Here is a 14,661-nt window from a genome sequence, read left to right as displayed (position 1 = left end):
GCCATACGACAATACGACTTATGTTCCACATAAAATAGATAGTGATATTTCAAAGCCATACGACAATACGACTTATGTTGCACATAGAATAGATTGTGAAATTTGGAAGCCATAGGACAATACGACTTATGCTCCACATAGTAACGACTGGGAAATTTCAAAGCCATACGACAATACGACTTATGTTCCACATAAAATAGATAGTGATATTTCAAAGCCATACGACAATACGACTTATGTTGCACATAGAATAGATTGTGAAATTTGGAAGCCATAGGACAATACGACTTATGCTCCACATAGTAACGACTGGGAAATTTCAAAGCCATACGACAATACGACTTATGTTCCACATAAAATAGATAGTGATATTTCAAAGCCATACGACAATACGACTTATGTTGCACATAGAATAGATTGTGAAATTTGGAAGCCATAGGACAATACGACTTATGCTCCACATAGTAACGACTGGGAAATTTCAAAGCCATACGACAATACGACTTATGTTCCACATAAAATAGATAGTGAAATTTCAAAGCCATACGACAATACGACTTATTTTCCACATAGAATAGATTGTGAAATTTGGAAGCCATAGGACAATACGACTTATGCTCCACATAGTAACGACTGGGAAATTTCAAAGCCATACGACAATACGACTTATGTTCCACATAAAATAGATAGTGATATTTCAAAGCCATACGACAATACGACTTATGTTGCACATAGAATAGATTGTGAAATTTGGAAGCCATAGGACAATACGACTTATGCTCCACATAGTAACGACTGGGAAATTTCAAAGCCATACGACAATACGACTTATGTTCCACATAGAATAGATTGTGAAATTTCAAAGCCATACGACAATACGACTTATGTTGCACATAGAATAGATTGTGAAATTTGGAAGCCATAGGACAATACGACTTATGCTCCACATAGAATAGACCGTGAAATTTCAAAGCCATACGACAATACGACTTATGTTCCACATAGAATAGATTGTGAAATTTGGAAGCCATAGGACAATACGACTTATGCTCCACATCGAATAGACCGTGAAATTTCAAAGCCATACGACAATACGACTTATGTTCCACATAGAATAGACGTGAAATTTGGAAGCCATAGGACAATACGACTTATGCTCCACATAGAATAAATTGTGAAATTTCAAAGCCATACGACAATACGACTTATGTTCCACATAGAATAGATTGTGAAATTTGGAAGCCATAGGACAATACGACTTATGCTCCACATAGTAACGACTGGGAAATTTCAAAGCCATACGACAATACGACTTATGTTCCACATAAAATAGATAGTGATATTTCAAAGCCATACGACAATACGACTTATTTTCCACATAGAATAGATTGTGAAATTTGGAAGCCATAGGACAATACGACTTATGCTCCACATAGTAACGACCGGGAAATTTCAAAGCCATACGACAATACGACTTATGTTCCACATAAAACAGATAGTGATATTTCAAAGCCATACGACAATACGACTTATGTTGCACATAGAATAGATTGTGAAATTTGGAAGCCATAGGACAATACGACTTATGCTCCACATAGAATAGACCGTGAAATTTCAAAGCCATACGACAATACGACTTATGTTCCACATAGAATAGATTGTGAAATTTGGAAGCCATAGGACAATACGACTTATGCTCCACATCGAATAGACCGTGAAATGTCAAAGCCATACGACAATACGACTTATGTTCCACATAGAATAGACCGTGAAATTTGGAAGCCATAGGACAATACGACTTATGCTCCACATAGAATAAATTGTGAAATTTCAAAGCCATACGACAATACGACTTATGTTCCACATAGAATAGATTGTGAAATTTGGAAGCCATAGGACAATACGACTTATGCTCCACGTAGAATAGACTGTGAAATTTTTCAAAGTCATACTACAATACGACTTATGCTCCACATCCACCTGCCATGACCATGAGTGCAACTGGCTGACATGTACTCGCAGGGCTAAATATAGTACACACAGAAAAATACCCAAGATAGTAGACGGCTTGATGGCCGTCTACTCCTACACATTCTTTGGCTTCATTACCTGCTGGCATTATATGGTCGTGATTAGCAAAAATCGAGCCCCTCTGTTTGCGTTCTTCTTCTTGATACGACTCATCAGACACTCTCGCATAGGCAGGTACTACGACGCCATGTTAATAGACACCCCGATAAAAACTTAGTACTCTGCCCTTGTCACTGATACACATACGCCTACAACCTTGTTGTCCAGTGTAAAAGTAGACACGTCATCACTGGGTCCCAACAGCCTTCGGGAGGGCGCACGTGAGCCTGCCTGTATAAAACGTGGCAGCAGGAAATGCTCTCATTGGCACTGCATGCGGGGTCTTTGAGGACTCCTGCACCAGCGAAGTGTCCCTATACACATAGCTGTGCACCTCATCAGTGTTCGCGGACATGCCGATAATTTGTGCGACTTGTGGGATGAGCTGCTCGAGTGACTAAATATTAACGATGAGCGTGCTCAAATACGAGCTCACCTGAAAGATGACCGAGAATAACCAGGGAAGCTAGGAGGCTTCACTTCTTTTTTTTTTTTGGAAATAATCATATAAATCCAACATATAATAAAAACAAGGAAAACGCGGGTGACGTTAACTGACGCGAGTGGGTTAATGTCGACATGAACTGTTGCGTTTCGCCTGCGACACGAGGTTTTGCCGGCGCGACTGCGGCGGGGCGGCAGACATTTTGGCCCGATCGTCGTCGCCGCAACGCTCCCCGCCAGGTGTTTCCAGGCGCGACTGCGGCGATGCGACCGCAAAGGATCACCCTCTCATTACAGTCATTGTTCCCGACCGACAGCGCTACGACAGTGTGCTACGACATTGTGCTACGACAGCGCTACGACAGTGTGCTACGACAGCGCTACGACAGTGTGCTACGACATTGTGCTACGACATTGTGCTACGACAGCGCTACGACATTGTACGTTCACGTGCTCGTCTATTGAGGGGTTCCTTCTTGCCCTCAACTGCGAGAGTATAAAGACAGCTGCCCCCGGACGCCAAAAGGAGGGCTCCGATTTCTTCTGTTGAGTAAAGTGCTCTCCCGTCTCTCTACTTCGGTCAACCTGACCGCCAACTCTTTGCGATGTTAAAATAAACAAGTTGTTTTGTTGTTACCAGTCGACTCATGCTTTGCCGGGACCTTCGGATGCTTCCAGTTGTACCCCAGGCCGCCAGGCCAACGCTACCCTTGGGGCTTGCGACCCAGGTACAACCACGGGCGTCAGCGCCGAGTTCCCAACCGATCGTACCAGCGGTGCGATCCAAACATCTGGTTGGCAGCGGTGAGATCGCCTCCGACTTCAAACAACTGTCTGCCAGCGGTGAGATCGCGACAACGGAGGCCAGCAGCGAAGAGATGCAGTTGACTGTATGCTGAGCAGCTCATCGACGATCCGGGAGCAGTGCAACGAGCCCTGTGTGATGACTGGTTGCCTGCAGCGGAACGACTGCGCGGAATTCCTGCCTGCGAGGTTTGGTGAGTGCGGGACTTTCTTCTTCTGAGCTTTGCCAGGCTTTTTGTTAGTGTCAGAAACAGAGCTGGTAATTGTGGTTGTCGTTGCTGCCGGGTTAGTTTGCGGCAAGACAATAGTAAGCAGTAGAGAAAGCAGCATTCAGAGCAGCCATGGATTTGAAGTCGTTGCGCAAACCGAAATTGTTAGAGCTTGCAAGAGAGTTGGGTCTGGATGTCTCGGACAAACTCAGAAAACCAGAACTGCTAAAGGCTATTCTTGAGTTAGAGGCTGAGGATGACGAGCTGTCGGAATGCCTTGAGACTATTGAGGAGAGGTCAAAAAGACAGGAGCGCGAACTTAAAGAGCAAAAAGAGAAACAGGAGCGCGAACTTAAAGAGCAAAAAGAGAAACAGGAGCGCGAACTTAAAGAGCAGAAAGAAAAAGAAGAGCGTGACCGTCAACACGCTTTGGAAATGAAGCGTCTTGAGGTAGAAATGGAACGCGCTCGTAATGGAAGTCAGGCACACGGTGCAGGAGAACGCGTATTGTTCAAAATGACTGACCTGATGCGGCCGTTTAAGCTTGGAGAGGACATTGGTTTGTTCCTGGTTAACTTTGAGCGAACGTGCGAGAAGCAGGGGTTCTCTCGGGAAACGTGGCCACAGCGCTTGCTCACTTTGTTACCCGGCGAGGCGGCCGACGTAGTCGCTCGCTTGGATAGAGAGGAGGCAGAGGATTTCGACAAAGTAAAATCGAGTCTGCTAAAAAAGTACCGGCTGTCTGCGGAGGCGTTCCGTCGGAAGTTTCGGGAAAATGAGAAAGGCAAAAGTGAGTCATATACAGAGTTTGCGTATAGGCTTATGTCAAACATGCAGGAGTGGCTCAAAGAAGAGAAAGCGTTCGGTGACCACGATAAAGTTCTGCAGTGCTTCGGGCTAGAACAGTTTTATAGTCGGTTACCGGAGAACGTGCGATACTGGGTCTTGGATAGGCCAGACGTTTGTACGGTGGCTAAAGCCGCTGAGCTAGCCGAGGAGTTTGTGACGCGTCGGGCTCGCGGAGCTAAGGACGGTCAAAAGGGTGAATTTGGCTCGAAGTTTGAGAGGCCGAAGTTCACACCCATGAGAGCAAAGGGGAACACGCGTAGTGCGGATGCGAGTGGAAGCAGTGCGACCGAACCTAAGGAGACGGCGGCAGCCGAAGCCGAACGCAGAAAGCGGTTCGAGATGAGGCAAGCGCGCGTTTGTTATACGTGCCAGAAGCCGGGTCACTTTTCGGCGCAATGTCCGGAAACAACACCAAAAGTTGTGTTTTTTTCAATAGGCAGCACTGACGAGAACATGAAGCTTCTCGAGCCTTACATGCGAGACCTCCTCGTGAACGGGAAAGAGTGCCGAGTGCTTCGCGATTCCGCAGCTACGATGGATGTAGTTCACCCGTCTTATGTAGAACCCCATATGTTCACGGGCGAGTGCGCGTGGATCAAGCAAGCCGTGGAAGCTCATAGCGTGTGTCTGCCAGTAGCAAAGGTGCTTATTGAAGGACCTTTCGGAGCGCTTGAGACAGAGGCGGCAGTGTCATCTATGCTGCCACCCCAGTACCCGTACCTATTTTCAAACAGGTCCGATCACCTCCTGCGCGAGAAGGGGCTTTTGTTTGGTGAAGCTAGTGTTCAGGCCTTAACCAGATCGAAGGTTCGGGAGCTCGCTGCAAAGGCGGTAGTTGCGGGGCCGACGTTATCAAACAACGAAAAAGGGTCAGAGGCGCAGCAAGCTGATATTCAGAGCACGCCCGAACTGAATAAACTTGAGTCTGTAACGTTAAAGGCGCCAGATACTGGAGAGGAAATGCCCGACACGGGAAAGTTAGAAGAGCTATCTACTGATTTGCTCATCGCGCCTACGTCAGACGGACTTGATAGGTTGCTAAAAGTCAGCCGGTCGGCTTTGATAGCCGAGCAAAAAAGGGATGGCAGCCTGGAAAACGTGCGCTGCAATGTCAAAGAAGGTATCGCCAGGAAAACTGCGCGTTTTGTGGAAAGAGGTGGAGTCCTGTACCGGAAGTATCTAGACCGCCGAGGAGTGGAGTTCGATCAGCTGATCGTGCCTCAATGCTATCGTCAGGATCTGTTGCGCTTGTCACACGGGGGTTCGTGGTCCGGACACCTAGGAGTTAAGAAAACTAAGGACCGTCTCTTGCAAGAGTACTATTGGCCAGGGTGTTTTCGGGACGCAGACCATTTCGTGAGGACATGTGACACTTGTCAGCGGGTGGGCAAACCAGGGGACAAATCAAGGGCGCCGTTGAAATTGGTACCTATCATAACGGAGCCTTTTAGACGGCTCGTTATTGATACAGTGGGACCTCTGCCGGTAACAGCCACGGGGTACAGACACATTTTGACTGTGATCTGCCCAGCGACAAAGTTCCCTGAAGCAGTGCCGCTTAAAGAACTCAGCTCAGTTGAGATAGTTAATGCACTACTGTCCATATTTGCGCGAGTTGGTTTCCCTGCGGAAATCCAATCAGATCAGGGCACAGTGTTTACTAGCGCTTTGACGACAACTTTTCTCGAAAGGTGTGGGGTAAAGCTGTTACACAGCTCAGTGTACCACCCACAGTCGAATTCCGTTGAGAAGCTCCACTCCGTCATGAAGCGCGTGTTGAGAGCGTTGTGTTTTGAACATCGAACTGACTGGGAGCTGTGTCTGCCTGGGGTGATGTTTGCTTTAAGGACCGCGCCGCATGCAGCTACGGGGTTTTCGCCAGCTGAACTGGTGTACGGTCGCTCGCTTCGGTCTCCGCTTCGCATGCTTCGAGAATCATGGGAAGGCAGGGGCGACGACCCAGTCGTGGTGGAGTACGTACTTAAGCTCCTCGAACGCTTAAGAAGGGCACAGGAGTTGTCAGGTGAAGCAATGACAAAGGCCCAGCAGAGGGCCAAGGTTTATTATGATCGGACAGCCAGGGCCCGTCGTTTTGAGGTGGGCGATGAGGTCATGATATTGCGCACATCGCTAAACAACAAACTAGACGTGCAGTGGGAGGGCCCAGCACGAATTGTTCAGAAACTGTCGGACGTTAACTACGTCGTAAGTCTGCCAGGAAAGCGGAAAGCACAGCAAGTTTACCACTGTAATCTGCTCAAACCTTATAGACAAAGGGAAGCAGTGGTGTGCATGATGGTAAACGTTCCTGAAGAGCTTCCGGTCGAGCTTCCGGGACTAGGCTCAGTGACGAACAGGGAAGACACCGGTCAAGTCATTAGTGACCTTATCAGTAAAGCACCGCTGTCGCCCGAGCAGAAAACCGAACTACACCAGCTATTACAAGAGTTTCAAGGTCTGTTCTCTGAGAGGCCTGGTAGGACTTCTGTACTTACTCATGATATAGAACTTACCTCCCCAGAGCCAGTACGATCCAAGGCGTATCGGGTGTCACCCCGCCAGAGCGATATTATGGAGGCTGAGGTAAAGAAAATGCTACAGCTCGGTGTTATTGAGGCAGGTGAGAGTGATTATACCTCCCCTTTGATTTTAGTTGAGGTACCGGGCAAGGAACCTCGTCCTTGCGTCGACTACCGCAGGCTTAATTCCATCACTAAGGATCAAATTTATCCGATCCCTAACATCGAGGAGCGCCTTGAGAAAGTTAGTAGCGCTCAGTTTATTTCCACCCTAGATCTTGTCAGGGGTTATTGGCAGGTTCCACTTACAGAAGAGGCTAGTAGGTATGCGGCGTTCATTTCACCAATGGGAACATTCCGTCCTAAAGTGTTGAGTTTTGGTTTGAAGAACGCGCCATACTGTTTTTCAAGCCTCATGGATAAAGTGTTGAGGGGACAGCAAGAATTCGCTTTACCGTATCTAGACGACGTAGCGATATTCTCCGCATCCTGGTCTGAGCATATGACACACTTGCGGGCAGTGCTAACCCGCCTGCGCGAAGCGGGCTTGACAGTAAAGGCTCCTAAGTGCCAGTTAGCACAGGCCGAGGTTGTCTACCTCGGTCACGTGATTGGTCAGGGTCGTCGCCGCCCCTCTGAAATAAAAGTGGCCGCTGTGCGAGACTTTCCGCAACCGCGCACAAAGACCGATATTCGGTCGTTCTTAGGTGTCGCCGGCTACTATCAGAGGTACATCCCTAGGTACTCTGATATCGCGGCTCCCCTGACGGATGCTCTAAGAAAAACAGAGCCTCAAACAGTCGTCTGGGACGAGACAAAGGAAAGAGCTTTTAGCGCCCTAAAGAGTGCCCTAACAAGCCAGCCTGTGCTACGATCGCCAGACTATACAAAAGGGTTCATTGTTCAGTGCGATGCTAGTGAGCGAGGCATGGGCGTTGTACTGTGCCAACGGGAAAATGGAGAAGTAGAACACCCCGTCCTGTATGCTAGTCGTAAGCTGACCAGTCGTGAGCAGGCGTATAGCGCCACCGAGAAAGAGTGTGCGTGTCTCGTGTGGGCCGTTCAGAAATTGTCATGCTATCTAGCCGGCTCGAGGTTTATCATTGAGACGGATCACTGCCCTCTCCAATGGCTGCAGACCATCTCTCCCAAAAATGGCCGCCTCCTGCGCTGGAGCCTCGCTTTACAACAATATTCCTTTGAGGTGCGTTACAAAAAGGGGAGTCTCAACGGTAACGCCGATGGCTTAAGTCGAAGCCCCTAACGTAGGAATCAGCCTCAAAATTGTTTGTTACTGATGTTTTTCTTCCTGAGGCAGGATTTTTTTTAACATATTGCTTTTGTTTAGTGTTTCAAAGTGATGATATGCTTTCTAGTGCAATTTTTCAATTTGTGGACGCGTTCTGAGTGATGCTAGACTACTGTAAGGAACTAGGCAGTGGTATAAAAAGGGGAAAGAGCCTGGCAGGGCTTAGTGAGGGTTGTGCCGTGCTTGCTGACTGAGCGGTTGTGTGTCAGCGTAGTTCTAACGCATGCCGGGAATGAGAACAAAAATGTGAACTCTCCCGAAGTCACTTTGCAGTGTCCCGTGCGAACCTGAACGAGAGAACGAGGCCTTCTCTGTGCGCTGCGCTCAAGAAACGTCGAGGGACGCCCGACTTCGGTTATGAGCATCATCGAGCGACATCCCTCCGGACAGCGGATGCAGTCCCCTGTCCATCGGGATCTCCTTTCCCCGGCGGGGCGGTCTGTTGCGTTTCGCCTGCGACACGTGGTTTTGCCGGCGCGACTGCGGCGGGGCGGCAGACATTTTGGCCCGATCGTCGTCGCCGCAACGCTCCCCGCCAGGTGTTTCCAGGCGCGACTGCGGCGATGCGACCGCAAAGGATCACCCTCTCATTACAGTCATTGTGCCCGACCGACAGCGCTACGACAGTGTGCTACGACATTGTGCTACGACAGCGCTACGACAGTGTGCTACGACATTGTGCTACGACATTGTGCTACGACAGCGCTACGACATTGTACGTTCACGTGCTCGTCTATTGAGGGGTTCCTTCTTGCCCTCAACTGCGAGAGTATAAAGACAGCTGCCCCCGGACGCCAAAAGGAGGGCTCCGATTTCTTCTGTTGAGTAAAGTGCTCTCCCGTCTCTCTACTTCGGTCAACCTGACCGCCAACTCTTTGCGATGTTAAAATAAACAAGTTGTTTTGTTGTTACCAGTCGACTCATGCTTTGCCGGGACCTTCGGATGCTTCCAGTTGTACCCCAGGCCGCCAGGCCAACGCTACCCTTGGGGCTTGCGACCCAGGTACAACCACGGGCGTCAGCGCCGAGTTCCCAACCGATCGTACCAGCGGTGCGATCCAAACAGAACTTGATATTCTTAGTAATAACAGAAGAAGAAACAGCAACTGGAACTGCGGTGAAAAGACCTTCCGACTGATGGCCGATACCCCATAATGGGTTGCGCCATTTCACTAGGGAACAAGAACAAAAAAAAAAAACAAGAACAAAGAACTCGCCGCCAGTGCAGACTCCTCGTGGCGCGGATGGTGGTCCTATATGCCAGCTCAGCCATAACGCATTGGCGCGCAGCCCACACTCGTCATATTGCTCAAGTATGACGCGACGTGCTGGCTTTTAAACTATGGCTTAGCGCAAATAGAGTCGACAGCGTTCGACGACGGACGCCGAGCACGCAGACGACATTGCGCGCCGTCGGCCCGTCAGGTCCAGGAGGGGGGGCGACCTTCAAAGCTCGCCCTTCCCAGAGGCGTCCGTCACCGAGGCCATAGCGTCTCCGTTTCTTCTCGGTACACACACCCCGCCAGCCAGTGCTGCGCGATTGGTCCGGGTCACTGTCAGGGCTGCGCGAGAGTCGCACGCGTTGCTCGCGAAGAAGCTCGCTTTTAGGATCGCTTTGTTTTTTTTTTTTTGGAGGCCGCCGCGCTTCCGCCAACAGGAGGCGCGCGTCTCGTCTCTCAAAGTGGCACTGCCGCCGTTTTCTTCTGTCGTTTCTTTTTTTTTATCTCTGAGTCGTCAGCGGTGGCCGCCGGGAGTGTCCCTTTAAAAAAACGGCACCGCTCGAGCAACTTCTATATACAGCTGAAGAGAGGGCCAGCGATACGGCACCACGCGGCTTCGCGAGGGATGAGCTCGGTCGCGTGTGTAGCTCGCCCGATACGAAGCCGACGATGACGGCGGTCGGACGCCCGCACGACGTTGTACGCGATGTTTCCTTCTTGTTCCTACGACGCGGCGGTTGTCAAACGGGCCGAAGCTCGTCCCCCTCGTCGCTTGTCGGCAGTCACTTACAAACGAGCCGCTCAAAGCAGCCGCTGTCGTACAAGGGGAGGGGGGGAGACGGTTATCTGGGGGAGGTTGTAGTACATGGGTGTTGATTTTGGCTGCTCGGTCGCTATAGCCGCTTCTTCGCCGCGCTATGCGTGTAGGAAGTAACGTGGGGTTCTTGAACGGCAAGGCACCGACGAGCGATATCTACAACGATAAGTCCCTAACTAACTGCCGATAAGTTACGGATGCTTACAGATTCAAACAGCGGAAATCTGATTAAGTTGTGGGGGGCTTATAACGTCCGGAAACATTGCCCGGTTGGTTATGTGGTGCGACGTAGTTGAGGGATCCGGATTTTTCGGCCACCTTGAATTCCCGAACGTGCGCCCAAAGCAAAGGTACACGAGCGCTTCTTTTTTTTTTCATTCAGCCCCATCGGAATGCGGATGCCGCGACCTGGATCGAACCAGCGACTTCGTGCTTAGTGGCGCAACCATATAGCCGCGGGAAAATTACGGCGGGTCAGCAAGAAAGCTAACAAACAAATAGCAAGCCAAACTGTATAGAGTCGCATCTCCATAACCATGCAGACACAAAAAGTGCAATCTGTGATGGGTTCAGTATAGGGCATCGGGTAATCGCGCAAGAAACCCAATAACAAGCTGCGAGACATTCCGGATCAGCTCCGTAAGTTGGCATTGGCGACAGCCTTTGACGCGGAGAGCATTTACTCAAACACGACGCTGATCTTTGCACCCTTCTCTGTGGTCGCTTGGAGCAACGACAATGACAATGGAGTTCATTTATTCTCACGACAATACATGGAAAGGAAACTCGGAACGAGAAGCCACACAACCTGGTTTGAAAGTGTTCGAAGGTCTCGGCAGTTCAGCGCCAGCTTCCGTTCCTACTTTCATTTTTTATAGACCACACAACGTCGTAGAACCAACGTCGTCCTATACAACGCGGGACATGGAACGTTGAGTGAGCAGATAAATTTTCAGTAAATCCGTAAGGTAGAGTAAGGATCCGGTAGGAAAGCCGTTCATGACTCGGCACTTTGTATATTAGCATAAAAATAAAAAGGAAAAGAAAAACACGGTGGCGTGCCAACGCACCCTCATAAGACCCATCATGAAACCTGCTCCGCAACCGTAGGCACAGGGTTGGCGACGAAGGGACAAGAATGGGCCCGCACGAAAAGTACGGAACGTTCTGGACGCAAACAATTCACGCCCTGCAAGCCGATCGCGTAGAAGCCTTCAGAGGGTATATAGACAGCACAGATTGCACATTTGCAGGATCATTTCGCGCACGTCCGCAATGCGACCCGGGTGTGCCTTGATTGCACACAACGCTTCCAGCATTAACGGACTCGCCAGCTCTTACCGCCCGGGATTATAGGGCGCAGCTATCAAAGAAAGCATTTGCATGACGCCGTGCGGAGCGCGAATCTACAAAGAAACGCGAGCCTTTGTTCCGTTGGTGTGCCGTATGGATACCACCCGCGAAGCCACACACATGCGCGCGCGCGCACACACACACACACACACACACACACACACACACACACACACACACACACACACACACACACACACACACACATATATATATATATATATATATATATATATATATATATATATATATATATATATATATATATATATATATATATATATATATATATATATATGCGGCCACATAATTCTGACGTATACGCGCGCATGCACTAAAGAGAACGTGCGAAGAGGTTGGCAGCGCCGGTCCATTAACGACGGGAAGGCGTTGGCCAAGCAATTCCAGCGCAAGCGACGTCCCAAAGTGCGTAGGCCTCGCGTCTTCTTTGTTTTTTTGTTTTTTTCTATATGTGGCGCACGTCTGTGCCGTGTAGGTGTCGCGGCTCTGCTCGGGCCGGAAGGCGACTACATTGAATAAGACTGCACGCACTAACTGCGAACGATAATGTCTCCGCCTGCAAAGTTAACGCGAGGTCTTTGCGGAAGCGGCCCGCAATTGCGGCAAAGCGACCATTAGCTATTCGCACGACTCGGTCACGACGCCACCATTCTCGACACGCTCGAGGAGGGGGCTTCAGACGACGTCGTGCAATTATGATAACCGAACTGTTTCAGGCAAGGAACAACAAAAAAGGCAATCACAGTGGCTTAGTATACAGAAATGCATGATGCAAGAAAAGGCACTATCTGACCTTGGTCGTCCGCGTTCGATATGGGCGATCCTTCCTTTCGATGACGGCCAAGGCACTGTAGGTCACAAATAATATCGGAACTTTCTCGGTCAGCATGCGGGAGCAATTAGTCATGGTCAATTACGCTCTCGATTGTGCGGTTTGCGCTTCGACAAAGACGCGGGCCAGCTGAGGAGAAAAATGGCAGGACGTTTTTTTTGTTTGTTTTTAACGCGTTTCGTTTTTCATTTCAATCGCCCTTCATCATTGGCTCAGGCGCCGCCGTTACCTCCAGCGTCGGTCACTCGGCGCAGGAAGATGATCGAGCAAAAAAAATTTAAAAAAAAGAAAGAAACAGCTCGTTTCAAACTACGACACCTCGATATACTCCTGCTATCGCTTTTGGGTGCATTTCGCAGCCTGTCGCACACTTCCAAGTTGTCTCTCGGATAATGGCTTTCGCGTAGACACAGTTCAGAGATAAGCGACGGGCTGTGCTTTTCTTCGTCGTCGCGACGTTTCGTAGGTGCCACCGATCTTAGCCACGCCACGCTCGACAAAGTTGCAACGCGGAAATAAAGTTTTCTTTCGACCACAGTCATGGCTGGCGTTGCGAACCAGTTACGCCGCGGAAGAAAGAGGAATCTCTTGCGGTGTAATGGACGGCGAGAATGGCGAGGGGGGGGGGGGGCGCCTCGCTCCGCCATCTTTATTGCCGCGGTTCTGCTCGCTGTCTCCGTCTACGTGTAGCCCGAATAAATTCCTTCGTTCGATCGACGCCTCCCGTACCAATGAAGAGTTGCCAACTTCCGGAAGCAACCGTTCCGGAAGACGGCGGCAGGAGCGACGGAATCGCGCAATTTTCGGCTGATCCATCGGGATTCGCTATAGGACTAACACGCGTACAGCATTGCTTCGTGATCTTCCCGATGCGCAGGATGGTAGATTAAGAAAATAAACATCTGTACTTGGCACACCCCGCTATAGCGAAAGACAGTTTTTTTAGCTAATAGCTGCGTAGCCAGTTCCTAAGTCAAGGATTAAGTGCAGACGAAGCCCGTGCGTGTGTGCAGCCAAATGCTATGCATGTGAACTTGCTTACGTGAGCTGAAAGCGTGTTGGGGTTAAAAGAAACACATTAATGAAAATACCCCAGCCCGTACCGCTTCGCATTGTTAACAGACTCACGTTACGGGTACTAAATAGTGTGGGCAATGATAATTTGCTTAAATGAAGGAAGGAAGGAAGGAAGGAAGGAAGGAAAGAAAAAGCGGAGCAGGAAAGGCAGGGAGTTTAACCAGTTTAGCTCAACCGGTTGGCTACCCTACACATGGGAGCGGGATGGGGGGGATGAAAGATGGGGAGGAGAAAGAGAATGAAACTTATGCCCAGTATGTGGCACCGAAGTGTCGCAGGCTACCAAAATTAACGAAAACAAATCGAACTGCCGCCAAAGGGGCAGTTCTGAATGAAAAACAAAAATAATTAAATAACAAATAAATGGTACAGTACTATCCACTGGAACCGCAGCCGAGGGAGCGGGCCAGCCGGTCAGACATGGTTTTATCCCAAGTTTAAGAAATGAATGAAGAGTTTGCGCAGTTTTTAGGTCATGTCGGGATGTCCTACAGTGTTCTTCAGGGTCTTCACCGTTACTTGATTCCTAGGTCTGCCGCTGACGTCTTCCCTCGGTTGTCAAATTTGCTTGTTGGCTAGACGGATGGACAGATTTCCGAGGTATGTGTAGCCCTAGAATGCTCGCGCATTAAAAAAAACCGTTCCCGCATACAGGCGAAACTTGCCGCGCGGCCTGGCGAGGACGAACTTCGATCTCCGATATCGCGGTATACGACTCTTATCGGTGCCTGCTGCGCCGAGAAGGCCGCGTGCAACCGGGAGTCTTACAACCTCCCCCCCACCCCTTTGCTCCGACGCTAAGGTTAACGCTCTTTCCTCGCCTCAGACGCGAGCGAGCGGCGGCAGAAGGCCAAGTTCATTGAAAAGAGGAGGCTCGGACGACTGCGCCCCTTATCGGATCCGAGCTCGAGCGTGTTTCGTGCGGGAGGGCACCGCCGCACAGCGCGGTGTAGCTTTGTCTGTTTTGTGCGCCACCGCGGTTCCTTTTTCGTGATTCGAAGCAACAGAGCGCCCTCCACACGGCGATAACGGGGGTGGGGTTGGGGGGACGCAGGGGTGAGCGAACTGTGAGTCTCC

The sequence above is a fragment of the Dermacentor variabilis genome, chromosome 10, assembly GCF_050947875.1.
Source record: "Dermacentor variabilis isolate Ectoservices chromosome 10, ASM5094787v1, whole genome shotgun sequence".
In the NCBI taxonomy this organism is placed as follows: Eukaryota; Metazoa; Arthropoda; class Arachnida; order Ixodida; family Ixodidae; genus Dermacentor; species Dermacentor variabilis.
Note: the sequence above shows the minus strand (reverse complement) of the source record.